Source organism: Acomys minous, assembly GCF_964271855.1.
Source record: "Acomys minous genome assembly, chromosome: 3".
Lineage (NCBI taxonomy): Eukaryota > Metazoa > Chordata > Mammalia > Rodentia > Muridae > Acomys > Acomys minous.
Window position 1 is genome coordinate 5,736,301 of NC_140485.1, and position 12,159 is coordinate 5,748,459.

Genomic DNA, 12,159 nt, shown 5'->3' on the forward strand with positions numbered 1-12,159 from the left:
CTGAGAAATGCATCTTTGGATATTTCATCTGGTGAGCATCATAAAAGGTTTTTACATGATCTAGAAGGTGAAAGTCAGCCATTTGTGATACAACTGAGAGACATGTAAACTGTGAGATGTCTGAGGCTGTGGCTCACAAGGCAGCATGCTCACGTGAACAGTTTTTTGGCTTTTGTTTTTGTTTGTTTGTTTGTTTGTTTGTTTGAGACAGGGTTTCTCTGTGTAACAGCTCTGGCTGTCCTGGAACTCACTCTGTAGATCAGGCTGGCCTCTAACTCACATTAATCCACCTGCCTCTGTCTCCCAAGTGCTAGGATTAAAGGCATGTGCCACCATGCCCAGCAGTTTTTTTTTAAGATAGATAGATGTACACTCTAAAATGCCAATACAGAGTAGAAAATAGGTAAATCAGTTACTGTGATCGGGTTAATCATCAACTGGACAGGATGAAGAGTCACGTGAGGAGTGGACCTGTGGGCACACTCGTGGGGATTTATTGTGATTACACAAGTTGGTGTTGGAAGCTCCATCATCAAGAACCTTCTGTTTGGATTGTTTCTTCTGCCCCAAAGAGGTGGGTCGGCATCTGTTTGAAGGGGTGCTGGTTACCTGTTCTTACTTAGGAGCATTGTATATGTAAGTGCTGTGAGTCAGGCACAGGGCTGGGAGTGGGGGTGGGGGGAGGGGTGGGGTGGGGGTGGGGGGAGGGGTGGGGGTGGGGAGATGCACAGACTCTAAATCCTACTGTACAAATGCCCAGGATGCTGAGGGCATCCACACCAGCAACAGGCCTCTTTGTCTTTTCAGTTTTAGCGTGTGTGTGTCTGTGGAGTGCACACGGTGTTTGTCTTAGTTATGTTTCTATTACTGCGGTAAACACCATGACCAAAAGCAACTTGGGCAGGAGAGGGTTTATTTTGTCTTCCAGGTAACAGTTCACCACTGAGAGACATCGGGTGTCCCCTGGGAACTCGGGGCAGGAACCGAATCCACAGAGAAAGGTGGGTTACTACGTGCTCAGCCAGCTTTCTTATGTCACCTAGGACTCCCTGTCCAGGGTGGCACCACCCCCAGTGAGTTGGGGGCCTCCCATATCAATCTTTGATGAAGAGAACCCCCTACAGACTTGCCTATAGGCAATCTGACGGAGGCGTTTCTTCAACACCTCTAGATTGTGTCAGGTTGAGAAGGAACTAGCCCAGACAGTGTCTGTATGTGCACCTGAGTGGAGCCCAAAGGCTGCTGATGTCAGGCATCTTCCTCAGTCACTCTTCTCCTTGAACTTTGAGGCAGGGTCTCTCTCTTGAATGCTCCCAGCCAGCGTCCCCCCAGGACCACCTCGTCTCTGCCTTCTGAGCTGTGCAAACACATGTGGGCTGCCACCCCCACCTGGCATTTACATAGATGCTGACAGTCTGACCTTGGTTTCCTCTAATCCCCCGGCTACCCTCCCAGCTCCTTGTTTTCATTTTATCAGTGTATGAGTGTGTGCGAGTGTGCGCATGTGTGTGCGCACGTATGTACATTCCCATAAAGTGAACCCAGTACAAACGTGGCCCCTTCTCACTTCCCTCCCCTGCACACATGCGTGTGCACACGTATGTACATTCCCATAAAGTGAACCCAGTACAAACGTGGCACCCTTCTCACTTCCCTCCCCTGCACGCATGCGTGTGCACACGTATGTACATTCCCATAAAGTGAACCCAGTACAAACGCGGTGCCCTTCTCACTTCCCTCCCCTGCATGCATGCACCGCTGAGATTCTTATTTATCTTTCAGACATATTTCCTGCATTTCTAGCATTTTCCTTTCCTCACAAGTGATAACACATCACACACTCTCTTCAGAATGTTGCTTCTCTTTCACTTAATATGCCTTGGAGGCACTTCCATCCCAGACTATAAAGAGATGCTTTAAAAGGCCAGAGAGTGTTCCATCAGTGGGTCGGATGGACCTAAGCCTCCCACGCCCATCCGTGGCACGGATGATGAATCCAGTCTCTGCCCATCCCAAGCTATGACAGATGAGTCCACATTTTTTTTTTCAGAGAAGAAGGGAGGGAGGGAAAGAAGAGAGAAGCAGAGAGGGAGGAAGGGTGAGAGAGAGTAATCTACGAATCTGGGTTTGGAATCTGACGAACATTTATTGGACATTTATTGGAGGCATGTTTTAAGCACCAAGCCTGTTGTTAAACTCTGCAGAGTTCTGGGCCTTGAAGCCAGCCTAACAGTGACTCTCAAAGCTCTGTGGCTTTCCCTGCTCTGTGGGAATTCCTTGTGGCTTCCATAATAGGGTGGGGAGAAGGAAAAAGCGGAGACAGGGCTATATGGCTTTGAACGTTGCACCAGGCTGGGCTTTATGTGGGGGCATTCAGCCGCGAACACGGTGGCACCCCTCACATATAGGCATGCGGGCAGCCTAGGGTGATGAGTTTACCATGATATATTTAGAAGGAACCCTTGAGTGGTGCCTGGAGCCAGAGCGTAAATAGCTGCTTACACGGTCATTTAAAGAGAACACGGAAAGCGGCTGTAATTGCAGAGCTCAGGAAATGCTGTACTTGAGAGCCATTCTGAAATGACATGCTATGTGACCCAATATTTTTCCAGAATGCGGAGGCTTCTTTGATCTCTGAGGCAAACTGCCCTTGCACAATGACTGGTTCACAGCAGCTCTTCAGGCAGACATGCCCATCACGGAGGGGTGGGGGCTGATGGCTAGGACAACCCGAGCTGCGCACCCATTAGCTTGGAGCCCTGCTTGAGTTCTCCCAGACACGGGCATGAATGGAGTTCATCAGATCACGTGGGAGGTGATTCCTGTAGGCACTTGGGGTGGGGAGGGCCGACAGCAAGAAAGCCTGTGTTTATAGGCAGTGTCAGAACTGTCCAGCAAGGGGCATTTACTGTACCTCCATCCACCCATCCCTGACTGGGGACTCCTTGGGAGGGAGTCATGGTGGAACCTCCAGTCTGCCCTTCCTGGTCCTCAAGAAAGAAGCTGCTGATTTGGCTCTGTGGGAATTTGATGGAACCCCCTGCCTTAGTGTTCGATTGCCGTGAAGAGACACCGTGACCACGGCAACTCTTATAAAGGGAAACATTTAATTAGGGTTTGTTTACAGTTCCAGAGGTTTAGTCTGCTGTCATCATGGTGGGGAGCATAGCGGCACATAGACAGCCATCGGGCTGGGGAAGTGGCTGAGAGTTCTGCAGCAGGATCTGCAGGCAGCTGGAAGAGAGTGAGACACCCGGCCTGGCTCGGGCCTTTGGAACCTCAAAGCCCACCTCCTTGACACACTTCCTCTAACAAGGCCACGCCTACTCCAACAAGGCCACACCCCCTAATCCTTCTCAAGTAGTGTCATTCCTTGGTGACTAAACATTGAAATAGATGAGCCTATGGGGGCCGTTCTTATTCAAAGCACCACACCTGACAGGTAAACTCTGACAAACGATCCCCAGGTTTCTTTTTCTTTTTGAAGTTTTTATTTATTTATTTACTTATTTTGGTGAAAAAAAATACAACCCTTTTTACGGATTCTTTGTGAATTTCACATCATGAACCCCAATCCCATCATCTCCCCATCCGCCCACCATCCCCCAAAAGAAAACAAACAAACAAACAAAACAAAGCAAGCAAATGTGTCTTCATGGAAGCTGTGATGTGTCCCACAGTATACTTTTTTTTTTGCCCAAACAGCTTTTCTTTCAAATGTTCATTGCACTGAGTCATTGGTCTGGGTTGAGGCCTCTGGCTTCTGCTACACCATCAGTACTGGGTCCTCATCGGGACTTTCTTGGATATCGTGTTGTTGCCCTGTGTTGTAGAGGTTCTGTGTCCTTGGTCCTGGAGGACCAGCCCTTTCACACATCCCAGCAGTTCATAGCTGGTGTAGATGTTGGGGTGGACCAACTCAAAGTCCTGGATCTGGGCCTGGGCGGTGGCTGAGTTGGTCAGCCTGACAGGTCTCCCACACTCACACCATCGGGGCCAGCTCTCCTGCACCCACGCCAGCTGGGTCAGCTCTCCAGTGCTGCCCAGATGAGGGTCAGGGCCTGCCCATCTCTCCTGCTGTCCTGCTCCCGGGGCTGTTCTCCCACACGACTCAGGCTAGGGTTGGGGGCCAGCTCTCCACAGCCCTCAAACATCAACATGGCCACCGGTGGCAGCCCTAACCAGGGATGTGCCCGTGGTCTTTGGTGGTAACAGACCCCTGCTGCTACAGGGCCGTGGACCCAGACACGGCTCACAGAGGCATCATGGCCTCACTGTGGCCTCAGATGGCATGGCCGGCTATCCACACCAAGCTATTCCTCACTATCCTCGAGTCTCTAGTTCCACCTCTCTCCACTGCGCACACACTGTTTTGCTCTTTATCTTCCATCTCTGCACCATTTGTCTCCTCATCTTAGCAGCGCCTGGAGCCTCTGGTTGTCTGAGGTCATCTGAGGAGTGTTATGCCCTTCCGTGCCTCATGGTGCCAGGCGGGGTCCCCACATGTCTACATGCTGCGAGAGCCAAACAAGACAAGATGCAGCTGTAGTCTTATGGCTTGCCCGTGCTGGGAGGAGAGTGGGCTCCACATGCTGCCATCAGCGCTGCCTCTTCGCTTGGGAGATCCTTGGACGCACCGTGGAACACAGAGCCGGACAACTCTAGCTTTGCACACGGTCCCTAAGATATCCTGGAGTTTGAGCCCTTTCCCTAGGAAAAGTCATGGCCAATGAATGTGAACAGCAGCCAGTGGCCCCTGACTTAACAATGCTTCTGCTTGATGCGTTTGTTTGTTAGTTTGTTTGGCTCTGATGAAGTGAAGGCAGTAGAAACTATATTTTGGGTCTTGATCTTTTCTAGCTGAGAGATATAGTTTCATCCTCTCTGGTGATGCTGGCAATGAGAGGCTCATAGACACGGGAACACCGCCAGTGCCTTCAGTGTGTTGGTGGCAGAGCTGAGACGTTCAGAAGATTAGGCCAAATGGCGTGTTTCCTTCTTACAGCTCATGCTGGGTTTGTTGAGGTATAGCTCTACTGTAGAGCAAGGTATTCGGATCGTGAGAGATGGGAGCAGAGTCAGGGCATCCTTTGAACGGGACTCAAGTATCTTCATTCTTGCTGAGGATATTTACAGGGTAGGTTGTGGGAGAAGTAACAGGATGGTAGCTGCAAACAGGTTGTGATGTAGGTTGTAGTAGGCAATTTTGACACTCTTACCTCCATCCCCAAAGAAACCTCACTTCCACCCCAACCCAAACAAGATGCTTTCCTCAACCTGCAAGATGTCTCACTTCCACCTACACTATGCCTCCCTCCACTCCCAGGATGCCTCCCTTTCCTGCTTTCCACTGGAGAAGGGATACCCCAAAATGCTGTTGCCATTGCACTGTTCCTCAGTTTATGACCTAATTAAAATTTCACTAAGCTAGAGAGAGCTGACAAGTTAGACATCTTAAGTTGTTTATACCTTGGTTTAAATGAAATTTAAATAATTTATTTAATTTAAATAATTATACTAAGTACCAAATAATTTAATTATTTAGTAAAATAATTTATTTATTTTTATGTTATGTACATTGGTGCTTTCATTGAATGTAGGTCTTTGAGAGGGTGTCAGATCCTCTGGAACTGGAGTTAAAGACACTTATGAGCTGCCATGTGGGTGCTGGGAATTGAACCCAGGTCCTCTGGAAGAGCAGTCAGTGTTCTTAACCGCTGAGCCATCTCTCCAGCCCAGAATTGAATTTTTTTTTTAGATGAAAAGACTATCATTTTAAAAAACAAAGCCTTTGCTGATTAAATAATTAATGGTTGGGATCAGAAGAGGCAATAAGATTGCTCATAAATCAATAATGATAGAATTGGGCAAGGGTGGCCATATGCTATTTGTACAAATGTTTACCTTTGTACAATAATGAAAAATTGGGTAATACATTGAAACTTTTGGGTTTTGTTAACGAATGAATAAAATGTTTAAAATGGGACTACCAAAAGAAATAGGACCAACAGCAATGAATTAAAATGCCCAAGGCTGGGAAGTTGATCCCAGCACTCAACAGAGGCAGGTGAATCTCTGAGTTCCAGGTCAGCCTGCTCTACAGAGCAAGCTCCGGGACAGCCGGGGCTATACAGAAAAAAACTCTATCTCCAAAACCAAAACCAACCAAACAAAACCTTTCACTATTGCTGTGAGCCCAAAATAAATGCCCGTCTCTTCCCTTCCCCCATGCCACAGGAAGCTCTCTACTGCTGGCGGAGCTATGTCTCCCGCCCACCTCTTCCCTCTTTAAGTTGATTTGTTCCAGGTATTGGCTGCAATAGCAGAAAGCGGACTCACACAAATGCTGTCCCTTTCCATGTGGCTTAGCTGCTTTGATGGAGGAAGTGAGACTCTTTGAGGGCCAACCCACCCCTGAGAGGCATTCCAGACCGTCTGGACCTGCCACACCTTCCTAAGACCCCCTCACTCCTTCCAAAGTCCCAGTGTCCATGTTTTTTAATTAAAAAAAATTTAATGGTCCATTTTTAATATGAGATGTGCTAGGAGTTCTCAGAGTTAGAAAGGTACCAGGTCCCCTCTCTCCCCTCCCTGGTGAGGCCTGCTTGTCTTAGGACTTGGAGAGTTCAAACGCTGGTCTGCTGAGTGAGTGACTCTAGGATTATGTGTGTGGGTGTGAATGTAATGGGGTGGGGGTTGTCTCATGCCCCAAATTACTCATTGGATGAGGCTTTGTGTCCTAGACCAATGAGATGGAAGGTTTGGGAGGGGTGCAAGCCCTGACCAATGGAGAAGACAGGAATTTCTCTTGAGGAGATTTTTAAAGTCACTGTCTTGCAGTAACTCACCAGTCAGCAATTTTTGCTTTGGCTCTAAGCGGGGGTCCCTTTCTGCAGAATTGTAGATTTAACACTGCACCATTCTCACTAGACGCATGGATTTGTTATTTTCTTATTTCTAGAAGTATTTGGGTGGTTTCTAACTTGGAGTAATCATGCATGGCGTCCCTGAGAACCTTCCTGAATGTGTCTTTTGGGCCGTCACAGCGCCTCTTCCTGAAGCCTCACCCAGGAGGCCGCGGCAGGGTTTCAGGTGAAAGCTGCTGTTTGTTCTCCAAAGGACTCCCAGGTAGTTTGTTTTCTTTAGGGGAGAGATTGTTGCTATCCTAAGGGTTTTGGCCCTTCTGTTTTTGAGACGCAGTGTATACAGCTGTTCCAGGAAACACTTAATTTTTGTTCTTAAGGAGCTACCCCTCCCATGACCTCCAGCAAAGAGCCTGGATCCTGTGGGACCACATTCTTTCTTCCATACACACAGCAATGTGATGCTCCCTGAGCCACCAACACCTACCCTGGTGCTGGAGGGCAGATGGGATTCTGGTGACGTCCGGGAGGAGGAGTGTAGGGCAGACTCCCAGGTCCTGCTGGGCTCTTGTTTATGTCCGTTTGTTATCATGAGCCTTGAGAATGTCAGAGCAGCCACCCTGACCTGCTGCACAGAAGTGTGACAGAGACAGCCGGAAGGACGGGGAGCAGAAACGGGGACACGTAATGGGGAAGGGAAGAGACAGAGACCAGGGCAAGAGGCAATGGCTGACAGAAACACAAACTAAACTGGGCAGAGGCAGGGCAAAGCGGGGCAGAGACCTACCAAGAGCAAGGTGGGAAGGAACGGAGCCTTGAGAATCCAAGTTGACACCACATAATCCTGAGGGAAAAGCTATATATTCAGATAGGAGATAGCTGTGTTTTGCTACCAAGTTATTGTGACTTCAATTTGAAAATTTCACAGAACTCAATAGAAAAGGCTCCGGAGATGTGAGATAAGCAAGCCGTACCATCCAGAGAGAGCTAAGGCCCCTGTCAAGGTTCCAAGGCCACACCCAGGGATGGCCAGAGCAGTGATTCCTACCCTTTCTAATGCTGGGACCCTCTAACACAGTTCCTCCTGTTGTGTTGACCCCCGGCCGTAAAATTATTTTCATTGATACTTCATAAGTAATTTTGCTACTGTTATGAATCGTAATGTAAATAGACATGTTTTCTGATGGTCTTGGGTGACCCTGTGAATGGGTTGTTCAACGTCACCCCTCCCCCCAAAGAGGTGAGACCCACAGACTGAGGACAAATGAGATAGAGGCTCTCTCCTCTTACTGTGCAGCCTCCAAGTCCCACCCAGAGGGAGCTCTCTGGATGGCTCTTCCCCCAGGTCAAGGACAAAGGTGACAAGTTTTCTTGCAGCATCCAGGCCCAGGCCCTGCTATAGGCAGCTGCCCAGGTTATTCAGCAGTCAGTCCGCTGCAGGTAGGAGGATCTCCCTCAGAACTGTGCACACGTTATAAAGGGCATGAGAGGAACGGGGTGGGGGTGGGGGTGGGGGCAGGGGCTGGTCTCTGCTGAAGAGAGCTCTGAGGTCCGGAGAAGCCAGGCAAGGTGAGAGAAGCAAACGACATAGTTGCCACAGGTGCCAAGAACTCAGTGATCAAACATACAGCCCTTGGGCCTCATTTCTTGGCGGTGTGGGACTTGAACCAGGACTGAGTGCATGGCAATCGAGTATGCCACCGCTATGCAGCATCCTCCGCCCCTGATGTAACGTTTCACACGTAAAAGAGAACAAAGAAATTCCACAATAAGCAAATGCTGATGCTTAAACGCAGACGGGCCCAACCTTGTCCCCACTGCTCGCCTCTATCCCTGCCCTGGTTCCAAGTAACCCTACATCGCAAGATAAGAGGGTAGCGCGCAGGCTCTAACTTGCCAACTAGATTTCTACAAAACTTGAATAAGTTCGACCATTGTCTTTCATGAACCCACAGGCCTGCTGGGTCTTGCCTGGATGTCACAAGAGACAGGGACTCTTAGAACACAGTCGGGGAAGTGGAGGACAACAAGGAACTTCTCCGTGGGTGGCTGAACACATGGCAAGAGGAGGGTGACATGATCGGCAGCCTCCCAAAGCAGATATATATTCCTTCTTGCACCGTGTCATGGCTTGGATGTGTTCCCTCAAAAGTTGAAATTTTAACCCCTTCCAAATCTGGTTATATGCTAAAGATCTAGGATGTGGGTCCTTTGAGGGGGGTGATTAGAGTTAGGAGTTATGGTGGTGGAGGTTCTGTGGTGGCATTTGTGGCTTTATAAGAAGATGGGAGAGACCAGAGTTCGCATGATCTTCTGTCTTGTCCTGGGACATCAGCCATAGTACAGTGCAGCAGAAAGACCCTCCCCAGCTCCCGGGTGGATATGAGTACTCACTGCTTTTCCAGCCTCTATTAGACTACTTGATGTATCGTGCTTAGTTTCAAGTACTTTGTTATAGACACAATAAACAGACTAAGACATGATCACAAGTTGTGCCCAGGAAGTAACATCAGACATTACATGTTCCAGTACCCTCTGCATACTGGCAGGACATAGGACCTCACCAATGGAGGGGCAAGAATAGAAATTAAATGGTTAAGAAAATGGATTTGAGGCAGGCGGCAGTGGCGCACACCTTTAATCCCAGCACTCAGGAGGCAGAGGCAGATGGATAGATGTGAGTTCAAGGCCAGCCTGGTCTACAAAGTGAGTCCAGGACAGCCAAGGCTACACAGAGAACCTGTCTCAAAAACAAAACAAAACAAAACAAAAATCTTCTTGACTTAATGCAAAGGACTCAGAGTCAGGGACAGATGAGGTCACAGGACTATAAGAGATGCTAGACTTCTGAATTAACATGTGGAAGGCATGTGCGCACGTATGTGCATGTGTGCACGCATGTGCATGTGTGCGTGCAGCCACATCCACACCCACACTCACACCCTGGTCTTCAAGTAAGCAGGAGGAAGACCTATATTGTCTGGGGGTTTATTGGTTATAGAAACAAGTGTTACTATAAACTACGAATGAAGTCATTGGGGATTAGACTCTAGGAAGAAAGTTAGGGCAGGTTGATGGGTGAGGTTTGGGCTGAAGTCAAGCTAAGACTTTCCACCTTGGGGGTGTGATATGAACAAAGGAAGAATGAGTTTTGTGTGTCCTTGATGGCCCTCATTGAAACCCTCAGAGTCCCCAACAGACATGGAGGGTCCATCACTGGCTAGGGCTTCATAGCTCGTCCACTGCCACTGCCTTGATGCTGATGAACTCCCCAGCACGGTACCTTGGACCGAGGCCATGACTGTCCTAAGACTTAATGTACTGAAGCTAAGTGTCAGCCCCACTCTTTCTGGGTGACTCCAGGTCTTGTGGCTATTTCTCCTACATTTGCAGAAGTTGCAGTTGCTGTCACGAAGGACAAAAGCTAATGGGTAGAGACAGAGATGACAGAGAGAGTAGTGACAGTGCTGGCCACAGACGCCAGTTTCCTGAGACCCAGGCTTGCCCCCTCTCCTTCTCACATGGCTTTGTGATATCTCTTAAATGTTTCCTTTCAACTGCTTACCTTTCTGGTCCAGGCAAGTACTAACTGGATTTTTGTCGTACACACACCTAGAATTCCAAGTAGTATGACAGTGAAGTCAGCGTTCTGTGACTTTGAGAAGGGCTGTGGGAAGGGATGTCCCAGGAAGATCTTGAAGAGACGGCTTAAGAGCCTCTCTCTGCTCACCCCTTGGAAAGGGAGCGGGGTGGGGAGTAACAGTTTTTGTCCCTTGTCAACTTGACTGGATTAGGAAATCCACAGGGTGATGAAACACGCCTCTGGGGATGTCTGTGAAGGTATTTCCCAGAGACTTTAGATCTGGAGGTCTCTGACTTGATGCTTAAATCCCGCGATGGATTCATAATACCAAGGCATTATTGAGGGTGGTGAGAGGCAGGAGGCAGGGGACAGGGGAGAGCTGAGTGGAAGGAGTGTCCTCGGGATTCATAATACCAAGGCATTATTGAGGGTGGTGAGAGGCAGGAGGCAGGGGACAGGGGAGAGCTGAGTGGAAGGAGTGTCCTCGGGCTGCGTCTCTTCCTGGCTGGCTCCTTCCAGTATCCTCCTTTTCCTCTGTGTGTGTGTGTGTGTGTGTGTGTGTGTGTGTGTGTGTGTGTTACAGTCGTGTGAACTCCTCTCTGCCTCCATGCCCTCCCTTTGAGGATGAGTCTAAATTAGTCTTTCGTCCCTTAAACTGTGTGTGTCCAGTGTTTCCATCCTAACAGCAAGCAAACGAACACAGAGATTATGGTAGGAATTAAGAGAGAGAATAAATGTGTTCCATCTCCAGACCTACTCCATGACATCACAGCATCTGCCTGCCCTCTGCTCTCTTCCTGGCCATCCTCACTGATGGACCACGAGCATCTGAATCCCGGAGCAATGATGCTTGACCTGGCACCCTGTTGGTAGATGCGGCTCCTGCAAATGTGAAGGCTGGCAGGGAAACGGGTCTCAGAATTCCCGAGGTGGTTTCGCTTTTCAAAAGAGGAGGCTCAGAAACGAGCAGAGATTTAACCGAAGAGGGTCTACAGATGGCAAATAAGCACATGAAGAGATGCTCGCTGGCCTCAGGCACAGGGGAGATGCAAATAAAAGCTGCGATGCGAGATCATCACACACCTATGAGGATGGCGGAAATGGATTGCCAGGGATGCTGGAGAGAAATGCCTTGCTCCTCTGTGGCTGGTGGAATGAATGTACGGTGCTTCAGCCACTCTGCAAAAATGTGTGAACACTTCTTTTAAAAACTGAACTACCATACAATCGGATATTGCATTCTTACACACTTATCCTAGAGAAGTGAAAAGAGATCACACAGAGGCGCGGCCAGTCTGAAGCAGTACAGGTGGTCTCCGCCATGCTACACTCGTGCTTAGGGACAGAGAAATGAGAGATTGTTACAGACAACCTCGATGAGTCTCTAGGAAATTAAGCCATAAGAGCATCAAGCTCCCGAAGGGTCCCAAGTAGATATCGCTTCTTCAAAATTTGTTTTTATTATTTTTAAAATAAAGTTAAAATTTTCACCTATCATTACGAATATATGACATGTGTTTTTAACTATGTGTATGTGCACACATACACATGTGGGCATGTGCACGTGACTACAGGTGCCCACGGAGTCCAGAAGTGTTGGATTCCTTGGAGCTAGAGTACAGGCTGGAGCTGAAGTCATAGGTGGTTGTGAGCCACCTGACATGGGTGCTGGGAACCAAACTCTGCTCCTCTGGAAAGGTTGTAAGTGACCTT

General features: G+C 48.7%; 1 long non-coding RNA gene across 1 annotated transcript; it reads left to right on the forward strand.

Moving 5' to 3' along the window:
* The first annotated feature begins 466 nt into the window (after window positions 1–466).
* LOC311594457 lies at window positions 467–11,946 on the forward strand. Its single transcript, XR_014778097.1, has 3 exons — window positions 467–574; window positions 6,962–7,128; window positions 11,198–11,946. It is a non-coding gene; the product is annotated as an uncharacterized lncRNA (long non-coding RNA).
* The last annotated feature ends 213 nt before the right edge of the window (window positions 11,947–12,159 follow it).